The 26,592-nt window shown below is 36.3% G+C and overlaps 1 protein-coding gene across 1 annotated transcript in view; it reads right to left on the reverse strand.

Annotated features, from left to right (window-relative positions):
* Positions 1-26,592, reverse strand: part of LOC5569070 (LIM domain transcription factor LMO4) — a 194,707-nt gene that overhangs the window by 124,034 nt on the left and 44,081 nt on the right. The gene's annotated exons all lie outside the window — the stretch shown is intronic.

Consider the following 26,592-nt stretch of genomic DNA (forward strand, 5'->3'; position numbering starts at 1 on the left):
CTGAGCCTGATGTCCGTTCCTCGCATTCGTTCGTTCGTTCGCTCATTCGTTTGATCCGCATTTCGCGCAATTTGGGAGCTTGGCGGTGCGGTTGTTGTGTATTGGTGTATGGCAGTCTGGTTGGTAGGAGCAGAAACAACAATGGAAGGTGGCTGGCAGTCGGCGATTACCACCCACTCACGGGCACCCGCCGCCGGTCGGTTGGTTGGTCGGTCGATTCGGCAATGGACGGATGAGAAAGGATGAAAATGAAGGATAGTGGGAAATTGTTTTCGATTTTATTGTAAGGTAGAAGGATTTTTCCATTTTCTTGTCATACCTGTTTTATATGTTAGCAACCTTTTGTTACTCTCATTTAAGAAAATTTTGTTTAATCGTTGAATCGGTTTTTTTTATCCTGTTCTGTGACTTTTCGAGTCCTCTGGAACTTGGCTTTTCAACATATTTTTTTACTGCTATTTCCACAGTTGTTAATTGAAAGATTTCTTTTCCTACCGTTGTATTATTTTGCATATTGTGTGGTACGCATAATGATATGTTACCTCTGGAATGTCAAAAATATTCTCGACCGGATCAAGAGCAGAATCTGCTGTCTTAGTATGAGCTATCGAAAGACTTGCTCCCTAGGCTTGTTGGAAACTCTTCACTTGTCGCAATGTTATATTATTATTATTTATTATTACATATTATATTATACTCTTCGAAAATTTCATATAAATTTAAATCACATAGGGTCCACATAAAAGAAGCAACCCGTTTGACATGAATTTATATCCGTTTTTAAAATTACATGACTATCACAAACTAAAATAAACATTCACACCATGACGTACAAATAAGTTACAAAGATTTACTTTCACATCATGACGTGTATAGGTTTTGTACAGTATCTGACGTATAAAATGCACCAAAGCCGTTTTCCCATACAAAATGATCAACTGCAGAAAGCTATATCTCCGCCGTTTCTCAAACGATTTTTCTCATTTTTTCTGTGACAAACTACAAATTACCTCAATTTTTGATAACTATTGAAAAAATTGTGTGAAAACTATTGGTTTAAAAGTTACAGATAGGTTGAATTTTGACATAAAAATGCACCGAGACTATAAGTAATATATCAGACAAACTATGCGTCGTATTCTTACGGTGTCTTCAGTGCATTTGGTCCTTATCACGCAATGAACAAATGCACTGAGGACAACAAGATGCTACGACGCGTAGTTTTTCTGCTACATCACTTTATGTCCTGGTGCGTTTTTTATGTCTAAATTCAACCTATCTGTATCTCTTGAATCAAAAGTTTTCATACAACTTTTACAATAGTTTTCGAAAATTGAGGAAATTTGCAGTTCGTCACAGAAAAATGAAAAGATTCGGTTGAGAAACGGCGGAGATATTGCTCTCTGAAGTTAACCATTTTGTATGGGAAAACGGCTTTGGTGCATTTTATATGTCCGATACTGTATCAAGTAGTTCTCATGGCGGATTTGATAACATTTAAAGATATTGGAATGATCGTCGCTTGATTAGAAACTTGTTCATGCTCTTGTCGTCCGTGTTTTGAACGTTAGGGCAATATAGTACACACCTTGAATGCCACAATAAGCCTATTTTGACAAACATTCATGATGGGAACTGCAAACATACTTTAATTCACTTTCCTTCGTCATAGTATATCATCTGCCTATAAAGATTGATTTGGTCAAGGACCGCGCATAAGCTGGAACGCATTCTTTTCTTGGTATTAATTGCAACGTTACTTGAGAAATATTCGCGCACTTCTTCAGCAAAACACTATTTGATACAAGTTCGAGATCGATCCGTTTCCGGCTTGCCCTGTAATATAGCGGATATTCAACACCTGCAAATTGCGTTTAATTTTGAATAGAATTTCTTTAGATTTTTATTGAACTACACTTGCGATGACTTGCACTAAAGACGTTCGAAAACAGATTTGGTGGTTTGCATGGTATGATATTATCGACATGCTCGACGTGAATAGACTAGCATGTAAATATATTGAAAAACATTCGTTAAGCTTCCATAACTTGAGAGATCTTCGCTTTTAAGTTTTTTTTATCAATTCTTTAGGCCATAATAATCTCGACGAAATTCTGATTTTTTTAACCTTGCAACATGAAATAAGCATACTTTTTGTAGTTGATTTTTGATCGTACAAATTTACTACATATGTATTTGTATTCCGTACTGTGTATACAACAGCTGACCAGACTTAATGTTTCAATGTTTTAAACATTTCAATCAACGGCATCAGTGAATGCTACAGTTTCTGTTTTTTGCACGGGGGATGCGTACCGTGCAAAAAAAAGTATTCAGTTTAAAATCTCAAAAACCGTGCAAAAAAAGTAACACCAATAACACCAATCTCGACGTTTCATGCAAAAATAAGGTTTTGGCGGAAAAAAATGTATGGAAACTTTTTTTGCACGGCCGTGTAAAAATAAAACCGTGCAAAAACAGAATCGGGTGTATTGTGATTTAATTTCGTGCTTTACGTGAGCAAACCAGACTCAAGGAACACAGTAATGTAACTATTTTTTCGTCTGGATCGTATTACAGTCGAAGCTTCTTATAACGACATCGCAAGGGACCGTCGTAATAGAGAATAGTTATAACATTAAATTATTTTTCAAGGGGCCGAAAAATGTCGTTATAGAGAGCTTTTGTCACTATAAAAGTTGTCGTTATAACGAGCTTCGACTGTATTTAAATTTTAGTCCCAATCAAATATGTTGCAATGGCAATGTTATTTTTGGTTATCTACATTAAGCCGCTTTTGTGTGTACAGATCTATAAAATAGTCCTTTTAATATTCCTCCAAGTGGCTTTTTCCAGCGTTCCACTTGTACGTTATACGGATTGAATCGAAATACCCCGCCGGGTATCCCTAAGGGTACTCTTCATTGAGATAGTCGGATGTGTCATCGAGTATTGCATGTTAACATGTTTATCATTCTGAGAAGAACAATGGGTGAAATTAGAACATTGTGGAAAAAGCAATTTTCACTACGGTAATCAGGTTTACTTTTCTGATACTGTCTTAACATGGACGCCTTAAAGGCCTGAAGGACGATCGCGACAACAAGACAAGACCTATTTGGTGTTATTCGATCCAAATCTATCCTTATTAAAGGAAGCATTAAAAATTGGTTTTACACTCAAAATTTATTTTATCGGTTTTGCTTAGTTAGTCACTTAGTTTTGCTTTATATAACAATTTGTCAATAATCTTTTTGGCAGTCTCCACTGGAACAGAGCCTGCTTCTCAGTTTAGTGTTCAATGAGCACTTCCAGTTTTTAACTGAGAGATTTCTTTGCCAAAGTTGCCATGCTCGCATTCGTATATCGTGTTTCAGGTATGATGATACTCTATGCCCAGGAAAGTCAAGGAAATTTCCATTACGAAAATATCCTGGCCGACCGGGACTCGAACCCAGACACCTCCAGCATGGCTTCACTTTGTAGCCGCGGACTCTAATCAGTTGGCTAAGGAAGGCCCCATCAACATGCAAAGCAATGTCTAAAATCTCAATGAGCATAAATAATAATTTTATATTATCTTCCAAATTTATTGTACTTATAATCAAAGAAACATTATTTTCATTCAAGCCACAAAACACAAAGCATTGACGTGCATTTATTATAAATACAAATTTTCACAAGTCAAACAGAAAGTTGTTAAAAGTAATATTTTTCGTGATTTTTATAGAAAAAAAGATACCGTTATCCCCGGATTTGGTTGATTTGATTTATTTTTTAATTTTTAATTCGAATATGCATATGTTGCAAGATTTATATTTTTAAATCAAGTACTGTAATCCATTTTCATGTCTATATGTATTTTGTTTTCTGATAGTTTTGGGCATGTTTAAAAAAATGATTTAAGTGATTTAATGATTTAGCTGATATGGGGTAACATTGATCACCCATGGAAACAACGTACGGTAATATTGAAAATATGAAGGCCAAACTCTTACAAGTCAATTACTTTTTGAGTTATTTCAAAATTAAAAACACCTTGAATTGTGGAATACGCCTGAAGGCGTAAGGAAATTATGCATTCTTTATAGTAATTTGTAAATTAGGCTTAACTGAACATATATATGAAAGTTTTGACAATGGAATCGTTTTCGACGAGATCATCTTTAGTGACAAACGCGTTACTTTTACTCATATCGTTTGAACGTTAGAAGTGATTCTTTGATCGTGTCATCTATAATTATGGAAATCATTGTTTCCAAAAGTTGAAAAATTTACGCGGTGATACGGGGCACGCTATGTCTGAACCAGACGATTATAAAAATTGAATGTACATCGGATTTTTTCTCGACAGAGATCAGTATTTGGTCTATATTTTCATAATCGGAAGGTTTTGAAATATTCTATCGGTGAAATTTTTCCCATGCATTTTGTATGGGCGGAAATGCGTTGAAAACTTGGTTTTCATGGGATTTAGTATGAAAAATGGCTAAAAAGTGGAAAAAATATTAAAATTTCACCGATGGAATATTTTAAAACATTCCGATTCACAATGGTCGGGCTCCATATAAAGGGGCGGCCAAAACTACCTAAAACTTTTTTTGAGATTTTTATGTTTTTTATCATTTTAAAATATACCTCATATACTATATTATTACGATCCTTAATTGAAATTGAAGAAAAATTTAAATTTATATGACTTTAATGATGGCAAACTGGCTGAAGTCAAAAAATTGAAAAATGTTACAATAAAATGAAGTACAAAATTTATAATTTAGGAATGCAATATTTCCCCAAAGTTACGCACCGTCTGAAAGCTTATGGTTCAACACTTTTATCGAGCATGACGATGGAAAAAAAATATTTGGTTGAAGTTTTAATACTATTCATTATAACACATTAGTAATTTTGATGATTTTTAACATGAAAAACAACTCTTGTCGCGTCATGTCGCCGCCATTTTAAATATTGCACATAAAAATGCATCCTTAGATCTTACAAAAAACGTTTAAATTTTTTGCAGAAATTTGCTGATTTGCAAGTTAGAGCTATTTGAATAATTCATTTTTTTCATATATTTTGAAGATTTTTTTCATACAAAGTTCATATAAAGTATATTTCACCACTGTTCATACACATTTTGATCAAACTCGGTCAAATACAAACAAAAAATGTGCTTTCAGCCCAATTTGATAACATTTTTAATGAAAAAAACTTTTTTCAAAAAAGTTACGTAATATGTGAATAACCCAATCTGAAACACTAAAAACGCCAAATAACATATTAAGTTTACATATTTCATCGATTAAGGCAATAAAACTAGTTTTGGCCAAACTTCACTTTTTTCCGACCATTGTGCGATTATGAAAGTATAACCCAAATACTAAACTCTAGCGAGAAAAAATCCGATGTACATTCGATTTTTATAATCGTCCGGTTCAGACATAGCGTGCGGGGCTCCGTGGCCTAGTGATTAGTGTCGCCAGCCAGTAGTCGCTTCGTGTTATGGGGTGTGGGTTCGATTCAAAAATGTTTCTCGGTTGTGCCACTGGAGCATGCTTGTGCGTTGTCCAGTGTTAAGTTACAGTCTGTGCAGCTAAATGGCTGAAGACGGTGTCCGCGTCTTAAAAAAAAAACACTCAATTTTGCAAAATCCCTAATGTTTATTCGTTCATGAATAGAAGGAAGAGAATCACCATTCATGCATTGAAAATATTTCATCGATATATGTTGATTCGAACTTTTTACGAGGAGGGTCATTGCGATCAATGTGACCCCTGATTACGGTAAAGGTTATTGAAATGTTTGGTTTCTTCTCAAATATGTGTACCGTTTTGTCTCAAATTACAAACAGACTCATATTCCGAACACTCTTTTTTGTATGGTGATGAGGTTGAAATGTTTCGCTGAAACATATCATCAAAAATCCAGGAAATGACAATCAATTACAATTAAATTTGACCATCTTCCAATATATTTTATATCTCGGGTGTTGTGATGATTCTCTAGTTCGAGACTAGTTAAACTAGCGCAGATAAATTTATTTGCTAAATTATTCATTTGAATACGATTTATTCGTGCTGTTCGGAATTTGAAGCAAAGTGCTCGGGATATGAGACAGAATAAAATCAATGTTAAACAGGTTCAAATAAACATTTTTATCGGCACGCCCAACAGCTAACAGTAAGACTAAGCTAAGAAACCATAAATTTCACAAATATCAGCTAATTTATGTCTATCAGATGCATTTGAAGTCACCCTCGACCTTAAGTGTTCGGAATATGAGTCGAAACGATATAGAAAAATAAATGTCTTCGCTATAAATTTTGATTTAACTGTTAGAGGTTTAAAAATAGGAGTTTTCGTACGTTTTTTTTAATGATTTCTGCTCAAACATATACACAAGTCTTTTATGTTCAAATTTATGTAAAAAAACACAACATGTCATCGTTTTAAATTTGAAAACAGGTTTCAAATTATGGGTTTTCTTAGTATTTTAATAAAAGGAAATTCGGATTGTAGTCAAACATTTCATTTTTTTTTAAACATGTTCACTGGGTTCCCAAAACTCAATACATGTGTTCATATGCAAACAGGTGTGAACTGTTGGGTTTTAAGTTAAGTGAACTTTGAGTTTAAGCTTAAAGTTGGAGTATGAAAACTATCAACAAAAAACATGTTTGCCCAAAATCCTTATAACTAAGTAAGCTAGTATGTCTTTTGTGAGAACTTTTAAGTGTGCTTTGATTTTGAATAGTGTTTGGTTTCATTACTGTAAGAATGTTAAAAATAGTTCCATTAAGCGGATATATGCATTACCAAAGCTAGAAATTGGATTTTTTTTTATCGAATAAACTCTTTAGATGTAGATTTACAGGTACAATACATACCAAGCTTATTTTACCGGGATCCGCGAATTTCACCGTAATCTTTTTGGTAAAATAAAGACCGTAATTCCGTAGAAATATTGAAAGATTCCGGTGAATTTTCAATAGAATTCTGTAAAAAATTACCGTTATCCGTTTATTTATTTTACTGAACTGTTCAGCTGTTGATAATTCACAGGAATCCGTAAATTAATTTAAGTGAGTAGTAGTTTTCTCTTCTTGGTTAAATATAGGTGCAACAAAATTTATTTAAAAAAAAAAACAACTACACGTAAAACTAGAAACTCGATTTAAAGACACACAGGTAAAACAAAAAAAAATCTTGATATTTTAGTCAAATAAATTTTGAGTGTAACTACTATTTACTATTTCTGCCCAAATATATTTACTATTTTTTACAAAATATTTCATGCCACAAAACTACTTGTCGAGTTTCTTGTAGGTGTTTTAATAAAATACATTTTGAGTGTATTCCAAAATTTATATTTCTGCTCAAACATGTTTATGCGCAAAAAAAAACTGAATGTAATCGCTTTGAAATTTGATTTATAGGCAAACAGGTTCGAAATATCTGATTTCTTCTTCTGATTTTAAGTGTAATTAAGAATTTTTATTACTACCTTAAAATGTTGTCTTGACTACTGCAATCATATATTGCTGATTGCGTTTGACGTGCAAATTCCGTCTTACTGGGCTTCAAACGTGGTAACACAAAGTATCTAAAGGATACTTAGCAATCATGATCCATATCACCGTCAACCCAGCAAAGAAAATCAAATTTTGACTCCGCCTTCCTTGTTGAAAATCTTACCGCGTTTGGTGTTCCCGCATTTCATATTTGCATTTCAAATGCACACAGCAATAAATGTAAAAAAAACTACATGTCATTGCTTTTATTTTCGGTTTCTTGGGAAACAGTAATGCAAAATATGAATTTCTTATTTCTTTTCAGTAATATTAAATTTGAGTGGTATTAAAAACATTTATTCCTTCTGGAACACGTTCACTCCATTTATACAGCCAAATTTAAATCTAACAAAATGGCAAAAATTGCTCATTGAACAACTTTGCAGAAATGAGTTTTTAACTTGCACGTTCATAATAGAAGATTAAGATGGTGGGCTTCGTGGCCGTGCAGTTAGTGTTACCAAGCATATAGCTGCATCGAGTCAAGGGGTGTGGGTTCGATTCCCGCTTCAGTCCGGAAAACTTTTCACCATAAATGTATTTCGACTGTGCCACTGGGCGTTGCATGCTAGTCCTTTGTCTAGTGAGGTGCTTCCTTCAAAGGGCAAATCGTCCACTGGAAGTATTAACGTGTCGGTGTCATTTTTTTTTAAATTGAATTATCCTCAACTTGTGATATTCCCACATAAACCAAAGGAACATTATTCGAAATCTCCAAGTAAACATGTTGTCACAATGAGAGGGGTTAATAAATTGGTCAGATGAAGTTTAGTATCTAGGGATCATGCTAGATGAAAATTTAACTTTCAAAAATTATATTGAGGGCATTCAAGCCAAATGTTACAAATATATAAAATGTATGGGGTAGGTAGGTCATGTAGGTCATTTGGCATAAAGTCATTTAGCATAAAGCCGTTTGGCATGAAGTGGTTTGGCATAATAAGTCTGAATTCAAGATTTTCTTAAGATGACATTTTTTTTACGTTTTTATTGAATCCCTCTGATGACATCTAGCTTATTTTGGAGTCAATTAATCCAAAACTGACACTTACACCCCAACCTCTTTTTACGACCATTATCGGGGGGTCGTAAAAAAAATCGGTCGTAAAAAAAATCAGGGTTATAATTATGTTGTTGAAAAATGCAACGTCTAGATGCGGATATACTGATTCGAGATCTTCGGCAAAGTTGAAGCATGGGTTGAGAACTTTCCAAAATGGCCGTTCAAGTTTTCATATTTTGGTAAAAGATGGCAACACTGCTCGATTGTTATCAAAAGAGCCAATTTTATGGGGGTGTGATTTGCAAATACCAAAAAAAAATTAAATATAACGATACCGAATGTTCACCAAAGTCGAAGGAAGTGTTGCGTGCCATACAATCGGCCGAATCACAAATGTTCATGTGGCTGGCAACACTGTTTAAGAAGAATAAAGTAAAGATAATAACCATCAAACATGAGCGGAACAGAAAAATATAATGCTTAGCACCATAGCAATACTCTTCAACTGTAATCCAGTTTTTCATGAAGGGTTCAATTTTTTTTTCGTAGCTGGCAACACTGCTTAAGTGAAATTGCGCCACCAGGCAGTACAAGTGTGCATGCAACTATTGTTTTGCGGATATCTCAGGATCCTGACCACTTAGAAAGATGGCGTCTTCGGCAAAGTTGTTCAGTAGGTCAAGGACTATCATTATAAAAGCTATGAGATTCAAAATTTTGCCACCAGGCGGCGCTAGTGAGCATGAAACTTTTGTTTTGCGGATATCTCAGGATCCTGGCCACTTAGAACATAGGTTCCCAAACTTTTTTGGAGCACGACCCACCTAGCGATCAAGCATATTCCTTGCGACCCACCAAAATGAACAGAAAAGTAATTTGTTTAATATTGAAGCTATTGAGGCGTTAAAAAAAAAAAAAGAGTGCAACGTTAACATCGACGAAGTATCATCTTTAACCATCAGAAAGAGCAATTTTTTAAATGAGGGTGAGTGAGTCTTGAATTAACACCACGGGTTTAATCTTGGAGCAAATAAGCAACTATTAACTAAACTAATTAACGCATAGGTTCCCAAACTTTTTTGGAGCACGACCCACCTAGCGATCAAGCATATTCCTTGCGACCCACCAAAATGAACAGAAAAGTAATTTGTTTAATATTGAAGCTATTGAGGCGTTAAAAAAAAAAAAAGAGTGCAACGTTAACATCGACGAAGTATCATCTTTAACCATCAGAAAGAGCAATTTTTTAAATGAGGGTGAGTGAGTCTTGAATTAACACCACGGGTTTAATCTTGGAGCAAATAAGCAACTATTAACTAAACTAATTAACGTATTTAAGCGGGTTTAAGCCCTACCTAAAACCAAGGCTGGCCAACCAAGAAAATTAAATTTCTAGCATTCCAAACTGAAAAATAAAAATGTCTACGTTGGTCCCCACCTTTGTAAGAAAAGTACACACTATTAAATAAAAGAAGATATTCTTCTAAACAGCTCGAAGATTTATTACACACTATTACTTGTTTGGAAATTTAAGCAAAAAGTGCTGATAGCCAGTAAAAACCACAAAACATATAACAATTGTTGTGGATTTCACCAGAAAAATTTTCAAAATATTATGTCAGAAAAAACAGCTGTTTTTTCTGTAATTAACCACAGACACAGTGCATGTTTCGACATACACAGAAATTCCACGTACACTTGCGTTGATATAAAATAATTCACCATATTTTTTCAGGCAAAAATCGTTACAATCTTCTATTGCCACGATTAATGCGTTATATGTTTAGGTTAAGTTAGGTTAAGTATATTCAAAGCGTTTTTTTCTCTTATAAGCAGGTGAAATCAACTCACCTGTTAAAAATCTGAACTGCTATGGCAAATGAAATGTAATATGTTGTTAACAAAATGTTAATTAAATCTAAAATACGTTTTACCAAATTAGGATGATAGTGTTGTCAAATAACACAGTACACCTAGATATAAAAAATGAATGTAATGTTTGGAATAATACTAATCAAGAAATTGAAAAAAAAATTCACTATAACAGTTTGACATCGGTAGCCAAAAATTGAGGAGACTTTCAAGAACATTGAAAATAAATGCAACTTCAGATTTTTTCGCGACCCACCAGAGGTCAGCTCACGACCCCCCTGGGGGTCGCGACCCACAGTTTGGGAAACTATGAATTAACGTATTTAAGCGGGTTTAAGCCCTACCTAAAACCAAGGCTGGCCAACCAAGAAAATTAAATTTCTAGCATTCCAAACTGAAAAATAAAAATGTCTACGTTGGTCCCCACCTTTGTAAGAAAAGTACACACTATTAAATAAAAGAAGATATTCTTCTAAACAGCTCGAAGATTTATTACACACTATTACTTGTTTGGAAATTTAAGCAAAAAGTGCTGATAGCCAGTAAAAACCACAAAACATATAACAATTGTTGTGGATTTCACCAGAAAAATTTTCAAAATATTATGTCAGAAAAAACAGCTGTTTTTTCTGTAATTAACCACAGACACAGTGCATGTTTCGACATACACAGAAATTCCACGTACACTTGCGTTGATATAAAATAATTCACCATATTTTTTCAGGCAAAAATCGTTACAATCTTCTATTGCCACGATTAATGCGTTATATGTTTAGGTTAAGTTAGGTTAAGTATATTCAAAGCGTTTTTTTCTCTTATAAGCAGGTGAAATCAACTCACCTGTTAAAAATCTGAACTGCTATGGCAAATGAAATGTAATATGTTGTTAACAAAATGTTAATTAAATCTAAAATACGTTTTACCAAATTAGGATGATAGTGTTGTCAAATAACACAGTACACCTAGATATAAGAAATGAATGTAATGTTTGGAATAATACTAATCAAGAAATTGAAAAAAAAATTCACTATAACAGTTTGACATCGGTAGCCAAAAATTGAGGAGACTTTCAAGAACATTGAAAATAAATGCAACTTCAGATTTTTTCGCGACCCACCAGAGGTCAGCTCACGACCCCCCTGGGGGTCGCGACCCACAGTTTGGGAAACTATGACTTAGAAAGATGGCGTCTTCGGCAAAGTTGTTCAGTAGCTCAAGGACTACCATTATTCTAGCCAAGAGATTCGAGATTTTGCCACCAGGCGGCGCAAGTGAGCATATAATTTTTGTTTTCTGGATAGCTCAGGATCCTGACCACTTAGAAAAATGGCGTCTTCGGCAAAGTTTTTCAGTAGCTCATGGACTATCATTATGAACGCTATGAGGTTCAAAATTTTGCCACCAGGCGGCGCTAGTGAGCATGAATTTTTTGTTTTGCTGATATCACAGGATCCTGGCCATTTAGAAAGATGGCGTTTTCGACAAAGTTGTTCTGTAGCTCAAGGACTATCATTATAAACGCTATGAGGTTCAAAATTTTGCCACCAGGCGGCGCTAGTGAGCATAGAATTTTTGTTTTGCGGATAGCTCAGGATCTTGACCGCTTAGAGAGATGGAGTCTTCGACAAAGTTGTTCAGTAGCTCAAGCGCTACACTGAAAATAATCCACACGTTTGATCCTAATTATTTTCAACGTGGATCTGTCGTGTCGAATTGCAAGGTGAAATGACGTGTAAAACTTGTGATTCTGTGAAGGATTGACTTTGGTTCGATAGCAAAGTCTTTTACACATGATTTGAACGTTTTTAACAATGGCGATATCCATCACTAGTAAAACTAGTATTCCTATCATGACAAGGACTCACATTTGCTTTTCACGCTTGACAGGACATGTTATTTTTGGAGAAACCGGGTGCCCGTAATGGGTGCCTGGAACCAGAAAATCAAGCAATAAAATTTTTAAAATGATTCTGAAGCTTTCTCCCTGGTATAGTTCCAATGAGTTACATAGAAAATCCAATGTTGAAACATTGGAACAAATGTCAAATAAAATAATTAATAATTTCAGGCAAAAATCGTTACAATCTTCTATTGCCACGATTAATGCGTTATATGTTTAGGTTGAGTTAGGGTAAGTATATTCAAAGCGTTTTTTTTTCTCTTATAAGTAGGTGAAATCAACTCACCTGTAAAAAATCTGAACTGTTACGGCAAATTAAATGTAATATGTTGTTAACAAAATGTTAATAAAATCCTAAATTTGTTTTACCAAATTAGGATGATAGTGTTGACTTATAACATAGAACACCTAGATATAATAAATGAATGTAATGTTTGGAATGATACTTTTAAATAAATTATAAAAATAAAAAAAATCAAGCAATCGCTTATAAATCCTACTCCAAATTTACGATAAATTGTAAATTTACGTGTTTTAAATTTGAATTTGGAGCCGATAACAACTGGTTTTACACCATCGTTTGATGAGTTTTACAATTAGTGAAAATTCACGTGTGAAACACATTGATCCAGGTTGTAGAATGTTTTCAGTGTATCATTATAAAAGTTATGAGATTTAAAATTTTGCCACCAGGCGGCGCTAGTGAGCATATTTTTTTTCGAATATCTCAGGATTCTGACCAATTAGAAAGATGGCGTCTTCGGCAAAGTTGTCCAGTAGGTCAAGCGCTATCATTATAAAAGTTATGAGATTGAAAATGTTGCCACCAGGTGGCGCTAGTGAGTATGAAATTTTCGTTTTGCGGATATCTCAGGATCCTGACTACTAAGAAAGATGGAGTCTTCGGTAAACTTGTTGAGTAGCACAACTTTGCCCAAGACGCCATGTCTATGTAGTCAGGATCCTAATATATCCGCAAAACAAAAGTTTCATGCTCACTAGCGCCGCCTGGAGGCAAAATTTTGAATCTTATAGCTTTTATAATGATAGTCCTTGAGCTGATGAACAACTTTGCCCAAAACGCCACCTTTTTGAATAGTCGTAATCCAGAGCTATCCGGAAAACAAAAATTCTATGCTCACTAGCGCCGCCTGGTAGCAAAATTTTGAATCTCATAACTTTTATAATGATAGCGCTTGAGCTACTGAACAACTTTGCCCAAGACGCCAGCTCTCTAAGCGGTCAGGATCCTGAGCTATCCACATAACAAAAATTCTATGCTCACTAGCGCCGCCTGGTAGCAAAATTTTGAATCTCATGACTTCTTGAGCTTGAGCTACTGAACAACTTTGCCGAAGACGCCATCTTTCTAAGTGGTCAGGATCCTGAGCTATCCGGAAAACAAATATTATATGCTCACTAGCGCTGCCTGGTGGCAAAATCTCAAATCTCTTGGCTAGAATTATGATAGTCCTTGAGCTACTGAACAACTTTGCCGAAGACGCCATCTTTCTAAGTGGCCAGGATCCTGAGATATCCACAAAACAAAAGTTTCATGCTCACTAGCGCAACCTGGTGGCAAAATTTTGAACCTCATAGCGTTTATGATGATAGTCCTTGAGCTACTGAACAACTTTGCCGAAGACGCCATCTTTCTAAATGGCCAGGATCGTGAGATATCCGCAAAACAAATGTTTCATACTCACTAGCGCCGCCTGGTGGCAAAATTTTGAATCTCATAGCGTTCATAATGATAGTCCTTGAGCTACTGAACAACTTTGCCGAAGACGCCATCTTTCTAAGTGGCCAGGATCCTGAGATATCCACAAAACAAATGTTTCATGCTCACTAGCGCCGCCTGATGGCAAAATTTTGAACCTCATAGCGTTCATAATGATAGTCCTTGAGCTACTGAACAACTTTGCCGAAGACGCCATCTTTCTAAATGGCCAGGATCGTGAGATATCCGCAAAACAAAAGTTTCATACTCACTAGCGCCGCCTGGTGGCAAAATTTTGAATCTCATAGCGTTCATAATGATAGTCCTTGAGCTACTGAACAACTTTGCCGAAGACGCCATCTTTCTAAGTGGCCAGGATCCTGAGATATCCACAACACAAAAATTTCATGCTAACTAGCGCCGCCTGGTGGCAAAATTTTGAACTTCATAGCGTTCATAATGATAGTCCTTGAGCTACTGAACATTTTTGCCGAAGACGCCATCTTTCTAAGTGGCCAGGATCCTGAGATATCCACAAAACAAATGTTTCATGCTCACTAGCGCCGCCTGATGGCAAAATTTTGAACCTCATAGCGTTCATAATGATAGTCCTTGAGCTACTGAACAACTTTGCCGAAGACGCCATCTTTCTAAATGGCCAGGATCGTGAGATATCCGCAAAACAAATGTTTCATACTCACTAGCGCCGCCTGGTGGCAAAATTTTGAATCTCATAGCGTTCATAATGATAGTCCTTGAGCTACTGAACAACTTTGCCGAAGACGCCATCTTTCTAAGTGGCCAGGATCCTGAGATATCCACAACACAAAAATTTTATGCTAACTAGCGCCGCCTGGTGGCAAAATTTTGAACCTCATAGCGTTCATGATGGTAGTCCTTGAGCTACGGATCCTGAGCTATCCGCAAAACAAAAATTCTATGCTCACTAGTGCCGCCTGGTGGCAAAATTTTCTCTTTCTAAATGGCCAGGATCGTGAGATATCCGCAAAACAAATAATTCATGCTCATTAGCGCCACCTGGTGGCAAAATTTTGAACTTCATAGCGTTCATAATGATAGTCCTTGAGCTACAGAACAACTTTGTCGAAAACGCCATCTTTCTAAATGGCCAGGATCCTGAGATATCCGGAAAACAAAAATTATATGCTCACTTGCGCCGCCTGGTGGCAAAATTTTGAACCTCATAGCGTTCATAATGATAGTCCTTGAGCTACTGAACAACTTTGCCGAAGACGCCATCTTTCTAAGTGGTCAGGATCCTGAGCTATCCGGAAAACAAATATTATATGCTCACTAGAGCCGCCTGGTGGCAAAATCTCGAATCTCTTGGCTAGAATTATGATAGTCCTTGAGCTACTGAACATTTTTGCCGAAGGCGCCATCTTTCTAAGTGGCCAGGATCCTGAGATATCCACAAAACAAATGTTTCATGCTCACTAGCGCCGCCTGGTGGCAAAATTTTGAACTTCATAGCGTTCATAATGATAGTCCTTGAGCTACTGAACATTTTTGCCGAAGGCGCCATCTTTCTAAGTGGCCAGGATCCTGAGATATCCACAAAACAAATGTTTCATGCTCACTAGCGCCGCCTGATGGCAAAATTTTGAACCTCATAGCGTTCATAATGATAGTCCTTGAGCTACTGAACAACTTTGCCGAAGACGCCATCTTTCTAAGTGGCCAGGATCCTGAGATATCCACAACACAAAAATTTCATGCTAACTAGCGCCGCCTGGTGGCAAAATTTTGAACCTCATAGCGTTCATGATGGTAGTCCTTGAGCTACGGATCCTGAGCTATCCGCAAAACAAAAGTTTCATGCTCACTAGCGCCGCCTGGTGGCAAAATTTTGAACCTCATAGCGTTTATTATGATAGTCCTTGAGCTACTGAACATCTTTGCCGAAGACGCTCACTAGCGCCGCCTAGTGGCAGAATTCCGCAATTCAATGACCACCATATGTTAACTACTGAACAATTTTGCTGAATATCATGATCCTCTATTTTGAATAGTTTTTAAGATAATGATCATTTTTAAAAACGGTCGTTAATCTGAATTTCGGTCGTAAAAAAGTGGTCGGAAAAAGAACCGTCGGTAAAAAAACGGTCGTAAAAAGAGGTTGGAGTGTAATTCAACATTCATGTGCTCTTGAATAACGGGGCCCAGGTAGCCGTAGCGGTAAACGCGCAGCTATTCAGCAAGACCAAGCTGAGGGTCGTGGGTTCGAATCCCACCGGTCGAGGATCCTTTCGGGTTGGAAATTTTCTCGACTTCCCAGGGCATAGAGTATCTTCGTACCTGCCACACGATATACGCATGCAAAAATGGTCATTGGCATAGTAAGCTCTCAGTTAATAACTGTGGAAGTGCTCATAAGAACACTAAGCTGAGAAGCAGGCTCTGTCCCAGTAGGGACGTAACGCCAGAAAGAAGAAGAAGTGCTCTTGAATAAAGTATACTGCTTCGCGACTAAAAATGGGTGAACCAACGTGCGAAGTTCGGTTTTTGACCAACTCTGCCGTGTCGCGAGTCACTTCGCTTTAGTGCGCATCTATGCCCTCCGCCGTGTGCATTATGCGCACTCTTGAGAATCGAGTTGCGACACGACGAAGTTGGTTGAAAATCAAACTTCGCACGTTGGTTAACCCATTTTTCAACGCGAAGCAGTATATATTATGAAAGGTGTTGCCAATACTATTTTAATGTATATCCAGAAATTGCCCTTCTTTCAAATATGAAGTCTTCTTTTGAGTTGTGCTATTGGCATCAATGGCTGCACTGAAGATTTTGATATATTTAGCATAAATGTACACTTCTTTCAAACACTGGGTGTCCTTATAAATATGAAGTAATCATAATTAAAGGTATAAAAACTGTTTGTTGTATATTGTTTAGATATTTTTCGTTTGATTATTAACGCAATTGTTGATGCCCTTTTATTTCATTATGCCGCAATAATTTTTGGCGCCCAATCTTTTATTGTTTTAATCATAAATTTGGTCTTCTATTTAAAATAGGCTGTTCTTTATATCTATACTGCTTAAAGATGAAATAAGGGAGATAAGTTATTCTTACAAACTGTACTGTTGGAATGATCATTACTTTAGAACCTGATAATATTTCAAAATATGTTTTTACCAACACATGATCTCCTCAGCATATCTTAGCTGGAAAAATATTATTTCAATCACAAATTTTTCCTTCTTTCGATAACAGACGGTGTTTTTGATTAATACTTTCAAAATTAAAATCAATATTGAATCGTTGAAGAATGTTGCCACAAATATAAAAAAGTGTTGTTTTTTCGAGTTACGCTGTGAGAAGATTTTTTTTTTTGCGTTAAAGCCCTAAATATTTCAAACACAAAATAAACTGCTCTCGTATATAGGATAATTTTGCATTATGCTGCAATAATAGATCTTTGAATTAGAGCTTTCAAGATTTTGCAAATAAATTTTCCCTTCTTTTACGAAGGAATTTTTATCAATGGTTACGTCCTAACCAGAACAAAGCTTAAACCGCTTTGAAATGTTCTATGATCGTTCCCTTTATTATCAATTGCGAATTTTCCTTTTCAATTTATTATTTTCAAATATATATTTCACAACAATTTCAAAGATACTCTATGTTCTGAGATGTAGATAAAATCAATATTCCGAAAAGACCTTACACCTGACTCGTCACGAGTTTTATTTAGTGATGCTCTCTAATGTCACAACAATTTTTGACATCATTAACTCGGCAAAACTCTGAACGAACACCACGCTTGTAGAGTAACTACCAAAATTTTTGCTATGAACTCGTTGGTGATGAGCTCGGTAAAAGCTTCAAAAAATGCCGATACTCATTCAAAATCACTCATTATGCCAAACGACATTATGCCAAACAGGGTACAATCATTGTATGTATCCACTTATTAACAGAAAATCGAAACTTTGTCTAAATAACAAGCTTTTAATCTTCACACAAAATTTCAGGCCAGCCAGTATCCAATGTTGAAAAATTAGAACAAATGTCGCATAAAAATGTTAATAATTTTGGACAAATATCGTTGCAATCTTCCATTGCACGATGAATGTGTTATATATTTAGGTCAGGTTAATTGAAAGCATTTTGTTTTATGAAAAGCAGAAAAAAGTCAACTAACCTGTAAAATTATGAACTTCTATGTTGTTAACAATATTGATAAAAGTATAATTTAGTTGTTAGAATATAAAGAAATCGAAAAAAAAAATCTTGCCGTATATCTTTAATTATTACTTATATATCCATATCATAAATCATTTTCCCACTATCCAGTGTCATTAGCGTACACCGTAAGGGTATGCGAAATACCGAATGATTCCGTCAAATACGCTTCGAAACGAAATTCCGCGGAATTCCACGGAACTCGCACAGGCGAAATTTGTATTTTGCTATTTCGTTTCGTTTCGCCAAATTTTAAAAATATTTCCACGGAAAATTGAAAATAAACGGAATAAAACGGAATTTCGCGAAATTCGAGTTTAATTTCGAAAAATAAAAAAGCAAAGCGTTCGCTTCTACTCTTAGCTACAGTCAAAAATGGGTCCGTATTATGGATCAAATCGACTCATATCATGGATCAGAACACTATAACAGCAAATTATCTGCGAGGCAAACGAATGGTGTGCTAATGAAAGCATACATTTTGGCGTTTCTTTATGAATCGTCTTATCTTAGATTCATAACTATGGCATATGTATGACATTTTGTTTCCTACGAATGGAACGAAGCCAAACTTCGAATTGTCAAGAGCACAAGGCGAGAAAATCAGACAACAGTTCGCTTTGAAAATTAATCAAAATGCGTGCTTGCTGGTGGTGACCAATGAGATAGATTTTCAACTGCGGAGCGCTGTTTAGTTCTCAAGTCTTGTCTGCCGTGAATCGCAAGTCAGTCCCATCTGTAAAAAGTAGGCATTGAGAAAATGGGCTGTGAAGTTCTCAAACTTGTTTTATCCTCGAATATTCAAAAAATTGCAGAGAATTGGAACATGTTCCGATCTTAATGAAACTTTACCAACTTTCTTTTCACAACGATATCTTTCCGAGAAAAATATAATGATGATCAAAATAAGTTACATTTTTGTATTCCACGGTGCGAAAGTTTGTAGTGGGACTGATATGCGGTTACTTTTCAGTATGGGACTATTTGACTTGCTGCTTTTTTCTAATTTTTCCGAATAAATCATATTATTTCATTAGTGCAGCTGAAAGAGCATCGGAAGAGACGGTGAAAACCGAACTCAATTCAATTTTGACGAAAATGCAGATGGGACTGACTTGCGATTCACGGCAGTTGTGTTCTTGAAAATTTGAAATGTGGCTTCGTTCTATAATCACCTTAAGCATGTTATTGTTGATTGCGATGCTGTATAGATTTATGGTTCGCGTAGGTAAAATGGGTTCTGCGTTATTGCTACTCTATTTGATGAGATATTCTCCGTGGGATGACTGTAGTATAGACTGGTCCGACTGCACTGCCATGCCGTTGTAAAATTTCCAGAAACGCCCATGTGCCCTAAATTCCTCGCGGCGAATAGCCCAGGAAAGGAACAACTGCGTTTGATGAACTACCACAATGTTATCTTCCATAAGAATGAAGAGAGCAAAACCACGGTTCCCTTCGGGGAACATCGCGTGTTCTTTTGAGCAAATCCGTTAATATATCGCAAAAATTGTTTGTACACAAATGTCAAAAAAAAGCTGTGGAGCGTGAGTCCCTGATGTTCTGGATTTGCTCAGGTGGTAAGCGTAAGAACAGCGGGAGAATAGAAGAGAAAACTAATAGCACGCATCAATGAGTAAAGGCTCTCCGCGATGTTGTGCCATAAAATTCTACATGTAGCAGCGAAACCGCAGCGATTGTTTGTCGCTGTCGCCGAAAAAAATCGCGTTGATTTGGGTGATCCAAAGCCACACCTCAAATCTTCAAGAGCACAAATCTAAAGAATCAGACGTCCATTCAAGCTGAAAACTCTATCGTTTGGTTACTCGATGACCAATCGATCAAGTGTTCAGCATGAACCGCTGTCGGGTACGTTAGATTTGTGCTCTTGAAATTCTGAGGTATGCCTTCGATTTATATTCACCTTAAACAAGGAAGATGCATACATTATTTTATATCGAAAAATGAATCTAGGTTTATTCACGCTGTACCACACCACCAACTCTCTCTCTCCTCTTATTACGTGACATAATTTCCTCACGACCCCCAATTAAAAAAATGTGATTATTGATAATATATATTATTACAAAATTCTCTATTTTCGCCATCTTTCGATCGATTTTGATGATTTGTTTTAGTAAAAATCACAAATCAGTTATAAATTTGCATGCACCATCAAAATTGGTTCCGGATTTAGATTCCCACCAATGGAAAAGCGCAACTTTTTTTTCGATTTTCGCACATCTAAATCTCGAGAAAAAACATCAGCCAAACATCAAATTTAGCTCATTGAAAGACGGATTGTCTGAACGAACATGGGTGAACTTGTCAATCTTATTCGTGGTTCCTCTATGCTATGTAGTCCAGGTTCAAAATTTTTGTTTGAAATTTTCAAATATTTTTTAAAATAGGCTCAAAATTTAGTGAAAATGTGATTTTGTAGTCAGTTTTAAACCAAGAATCTGAAAATGAGATAATATCAACAATCCTTAATTCTTCCAGAAATCGTTCAGAAATTCCTTCACAGATTTTGGAATAGGATCATTTCTCCAGTATTTGCTCTACAAAATAATAGAAATACCTTCAGTATTTTCTATAAGGTTTACTCTAAAAGTTTGCATTCATCCAAATTTGATCCCTCCAAGAATTAATTCACAGTTTATGCAAGGCTTTTCCAGAAAATTTATTAGGAATTTCTAAATTAATCACAACAGGCAATCCTGGTTAAGTTGCTGTCGCAATATTTCTTGAAGTTTATTACTTTTGCAGTTCTTTTAAATTTATCTTGATTAATTTGTTAGGTATGTGTTGATGGATTTTTTAAAATTTAATTTAATTCAATACTCCAGCAAATATTCCAGTGATTCCTCTGTTCTACTTATTTTTCTTCTTCTTTCTGGCGTTATGTTCCAACTGGGACAGAGTCTGCTTCTCAGTTTAGTGTTTTCATGATCACTTATCGACTTGTGTCCCCAATCACATTCATTCAATCCACAAAGCATAAAGTACAGTAAAAAAATGAATATCATTATTCCATGTTTTATGGTATATATTTGCATAACATCACATCCACATGACTAAAAAAATTGTAGGGCATTTCTAAAAATCAAATACATTTTGGGCTCCTCTCAATATTTTTGAGATTGTTTTAAATGTTTGTAAGTGCTTTTCAACCCACTTCTTAGTTGTAACATTTAAATTAAACCCACTCATTGCCTTGTGTGAGTGTCAGATATATTGAAATGAAACCTTATAAAGTTATTGAGAAGATTTCAAACAAACATAGAAAAGCGTTACCAAAACATGTAAGGATTACGCTGAGCAACGCTAAGGTTTCCATATGATAGAGGATTTAACAAGACGTTTTTTATGCCTATTGTCAAATTTCCAGCTTTTGACAAGAAAAAAAACTTAAACGTGTATTCCGCGAAACTAATTCAAAAATTTCGTTTCGTTTCGAAAAATTCCGTGAGATATTTGATTTCGTATCGAGTTACACGAAACATTTTTAAATTTCGTTTCGTTTCGTCATTATCAGCGCAAGATATTCCGCGTATCGTTTCGTTTCGTATCGACATGGAAAAAATCCATATCGCATACCCTTAGTACACCGCATCCTTCCCAGTGTTGCTTTCCATCTGTAAAACTCCCAAAAATACGTCACGTTCATTGTTTTCACCCCTCGTTCATTCGTATCAAATTAATAAAACATTCTTCTACCCTCCCACGTACTGAGTGCCCACCTTCCCTTCTCTTATTTCTGATTACCAACCGTCCACTCAGTCAATCAGTAAGGGGCTGCGAGCAATATAGTACGAAACGCATACAAATAGATCCAAATATCAGACGCAATGCTTTCTGTCAGTGGTGGAAAAGTTAAATTCTTCAACGGCATCTTGGCTGCCGGACTTCTCTGGGATTTTGTTTTGCCCGATGATGGTGTTGAAGATGGCGATTGTGGTAATAGCTAAAAGAATGCTTCCATTTAAATGATTGTGTCAATTTTAATGTATTAAATTTTTGAAAACCGAAGGTCATGAAAGATGAACAAATCATTTCTCCTGCAGGTGATATTAAATTTAATGTGAATAAAATAAGTACCAAGTAAAGAAGAAAATTCCGATAAATTGAGTTCTAGTTTACGTCAAGTCGGCGAATCAAGTCGAGTCCAGTACACGACACTGAAGACGGCCTTACAGTTGAGGTAGAAATACGTGTATCTGTCAAAGGATACAGTGGAAATAAACAGTACTATATTCGTAACTAATACTAAACTCTCTAGTATTGTGGTAAAATAGAGAAAATGAAAGCAAATAATGACTGAATTCGATAGTTTTGAAGCAGGATTCCGTTTTGGATTGTAGTTTTTTATTTTAGTTAGCTTAACGTTAGATACGAATTAAGTTAGAATTCAATTTAAGTAACTTTACATTCAGTAGAGTATACATATAGTTTTAACGTTCAAGGATCCGTCATCGCAATCGTGTTCAAAACTGGGATTTAATCGACGAAAATGTGTTCACTGTGTTTCGGTTAGAGAATTGAATACAATGAACACATTTTCCATGTAAACATTCATAATTTTGAACAAAAGAACTTCTTTTGGAAATTCTTAAATTGGTGACGGCGTCTGATGAAGGACAGTTTCACTACCATTAAGCTTTTCTCCAGAACCAACCTGAAGGCAAATACCTATCTCAGCAAGCACCCAGCATCAGCCGACTTCATTCATTCTGCTGATGATGATTGCGTGGGTGGAGTGGTGTGCGCCTACTTGGGAAATGAATCGAAAGAAACGAGCTCTGCCGCGTAAGGGTTGGAAAATGATGGAGGGTTGGTCGAAAGGAAGGAAGGAGGAAGGTGGTTTTGGCCACGCGCATCCCCTTCGCTTACCACCGACTCTCCCACTTGCTCTTCATTAATTTGAAAATTTTAATTCAACCCTTCAATTTTTAATAAGCTTCTTGTTAAAATGACATAAATTTTTAATTAAAATTTAATTATCATTATTGTGTGCCGCACGCGCTAGAGAGCTAGGATACCTCCAAGCTGGCTGACGATACGGCATCATCGTGTCGGTTGGGAAATTGAAGACGGAGAGTTTTGAGAGCATTTCCTCCAACAACAGTCAGCTAATGGTGGGTAGCAGCAGCCAGCACTGGCAAATGAAGCAGTTTAGACGTTCTCCTCCTGCTGCTGACTGGAGGGCACAATCATTTCAATCCCATAAAGCCGTTTCAGCCGGAAGGGAAATACAGCGTCGTCACGGGTCAGACCAGTTGTGGTGTGCGTGAGCCTCCTTCACGAAAGTTTTTTCCGAAATTCCTTCTCGATCACAGCTCTGGCTGAAATGGGGAATTGAATGCGATGCTGAATGTGGTTCAATTAAGGAAAATAATGGGAACAGATTTTCTGAGGGATTTAGGAGGTAAGTTACACTGGTCGAAGTAGAGCAAAAGTAATGATTAATCAAAAATAATGATTCAGTTGCGCTTCTTGTTTCGAGTAATTTAAACTAATTTATCATATGATTTTGATCCCTGGCATTTCATCCCTAATGGACCAGAGCCTATTACTCAGCCTCATATATAAAAACAGCTTTGCAAGAGAAATGAAATATCCGAGCAGAACTTTTATGCAGCTTAAGGGGGCAGGATCCGTCATTGATTTTGGAATTTTCAAAAGCAGTTTGTTCGTTCAAAATCAAGACAATTTTCAGGAAAATGTGTTCACTGTATTGTATTCTCCAATTGAAACGCAGTGAACACATTTTCATCGAAAAATTTTCAGTTTTGAACAGAAAAACTGCTTTTGAAATTTCATTGATGACGATGATTACGATGACGGAGCGTTGAGCGTTAAGATGTATGCTCATTAGGCTGGGACACGGTTATATGAAAAATTTAGATTCTCGCTCCAGTCCACTTTTTGGATTGCATTTGGGTCTCATAACAACTGTGCAAAATTTCAACTTGATCGGAGAAACTATATGTTAGCACCAGCCGTTCAAAGTTTGTAGGGGATTTACTATGGGAAAACTTCCCTTTGCTAAGAAAAATCGCCAGAGGTCGCCATATTGCTCTATAAAAATTCTGAGCACAGATCTCGATAGGTATTTCTACGATGCACAATATTGCCGAAGACCGCAAAGCAATCCGATGCTTGTGAAAAAAGTTATTAAGCATAGAATATTCGGAAATTTTACCCGATTTTGTTATTATCGTCGCCTTGCCAACAGGTTTTCATTGAATAACTTTTTTCACAAGAGCCGGATTGTTTCGCGGTCTTCTGCACTATTCTTCATCGCAAAAGTACCTATCGAGGAGTGTGTTCAGAATTTTTATAGAGGTAAATGGGCGACCTCTGGCGATTTTTCTTTGCAAAAGTAAGGTTTCCCATAGTAAATCCCATACAAAGTTTGAACGGCTGGCGCTAAAATATAGTTTGTTTGATCGAGCTGAAATTTTGCACAGTTGTTATGGGACCTAAATGCAATCCAAAAAGTGGACTGGAGCGATAATCTAAATTTTGTCCCATACTAATGCTCATTCGAAACTTTTGGCGTGTGTAATAAAGAGAACAATTGAGATGTTTAAAATTCCAATCAAGCAAACAAGCTAAACTAGCTGGATTTCACTGTGTACTTCAAATAAACATCTTGGAGAAGTTGCTCTCATGTATGTTGTGAACTCCTTAACCTTCCTTGTGCATTGGGATCATTTGGCACGGTAAAGGAGCTGGCAGCTGTCCAGTACTGGGGGATCTTCCCCTACATCATTTGGTTTATTTTTTTTGCATTGGGCGAAAGCTTCCGGAAGAACTTTCCGGGTAGGAGTCGAGGCCAACGAACAAATGCAAAGTTGACCCGAAGCAACAATGAAGCTACTTGAACATCGATCCCAGATACCTAATGCAAGCCATCAACTCTCAATATTGTCAATAATACCATATTAGACTGGCCCAGCTCAGTATGGGAGAAAAATAAAGTTGTATAATTCCACGGGGCACCCCCCAGGATTATTCCTTAGGATTAGAGGAAGACTTCCTGAAAATTTCAGCTCATTTGGTCGTTCCATGAGCTGGCGCAATTGAATTGAAGTTCATAAGGGAATTTCAGCACAAACATATGGGAAATAGAACATCATCTGCTGTTCGGGTCAGGAAAATTGTTGATCGCGTTCAATTGAACTCAGAATGTCAAAAACACTACTTGATATCATAGTAAACAATATTGTAGAAGGTTTAATCACCGCATGACTTTATTATTATGAAAATTTATTGGCTTTTTTCGGTGAATGCAATACCTATACTCAGAGTGAAAGGGAGTAACGAAAGTAATGAAATGACAAGATGGATAGAATCGCAAGCGAGCGACGAGAGAAATGAATAGAAGTTGAAAATTTGTTTTAACAGAGGGCAATATGTGTGAACAACACAATCGAAACGACAAATCGTTGCCTAACGTCCTGGTCTCGAACGGCTAGATGTTGTAGTGTTGGTCACTACTAACACTAGACAGGCAAAAATTTGCCGCCTCGACCTGTTAACTATATTGTTCGGCGTATGTAACAGTTCTATCGATCGTTGGCATATTTTCGGAGATTGATACGAAATTGACGTTACTTATTGGATTTTTTCGCGTCTAATATCGCATACCCCTAATTTGCCCAAGTGATCATTCGAACTGATGTTAGATTTACTTTGCCAATTATATTCTACATTTATAAGGTTTAATCACCGCATGACTTTATTATTATGAAAATTTATTGGCTTTTTTCGGTGAATGCAATACCTATACTCAGAGTGAAAGGGAGTAACGAAAGTAATCTTGTCATTTCATTACTTTCGTTACTCCCTTTCACTCTGAGTATAGGTATTGCATTCACCGAAAAAAGCCAATAAATTTTCATAATAATAAAGTCATGCGGTGATTAAACCTTATAAATGTAGAATATAATTGGCAAAGTAAATCTAACATCAGTTCGAATGATCACTTGGGCAAATTAGGGGTATGCGATATTAGACGCGAAAAAATCCAATAAGTAACGTCAATTTCGTATCAATCTCCGAAAATATGCCAACGATCGATAGAACTGTTACATACGCCGAACAATATAGTTAACAGGTCGAGGCGGCAAATTTTTGCCTGTCTAGTGTTAGTAGTGACCAACACTACAACATCTAGCCGTTCGAGACCAGGACGTTAGGCAACGATTTGTCGTTTCGATTGTGTTGTTCACACATATGGCCCTCTGTTAATAGTAGTTTACGGAACAAGTTGCAGAATGATGATTTTTACAGCACGAGTCGTAAA

This window comes from Aedes aegypti, chromosome 2 (genome assembly GCF_002204515.2).
Source record: "Aedes aegypti strain LVP_AGWG chromosome 2, AaegL5.0 Primary Assembly, whole genome shotgun sequence".
Lineage (NCBI taxonomy): Eukaryota > Metazoa > Arthropoda > Insecta > Diptera > Culicidae > Aedes > Aedes aegypti.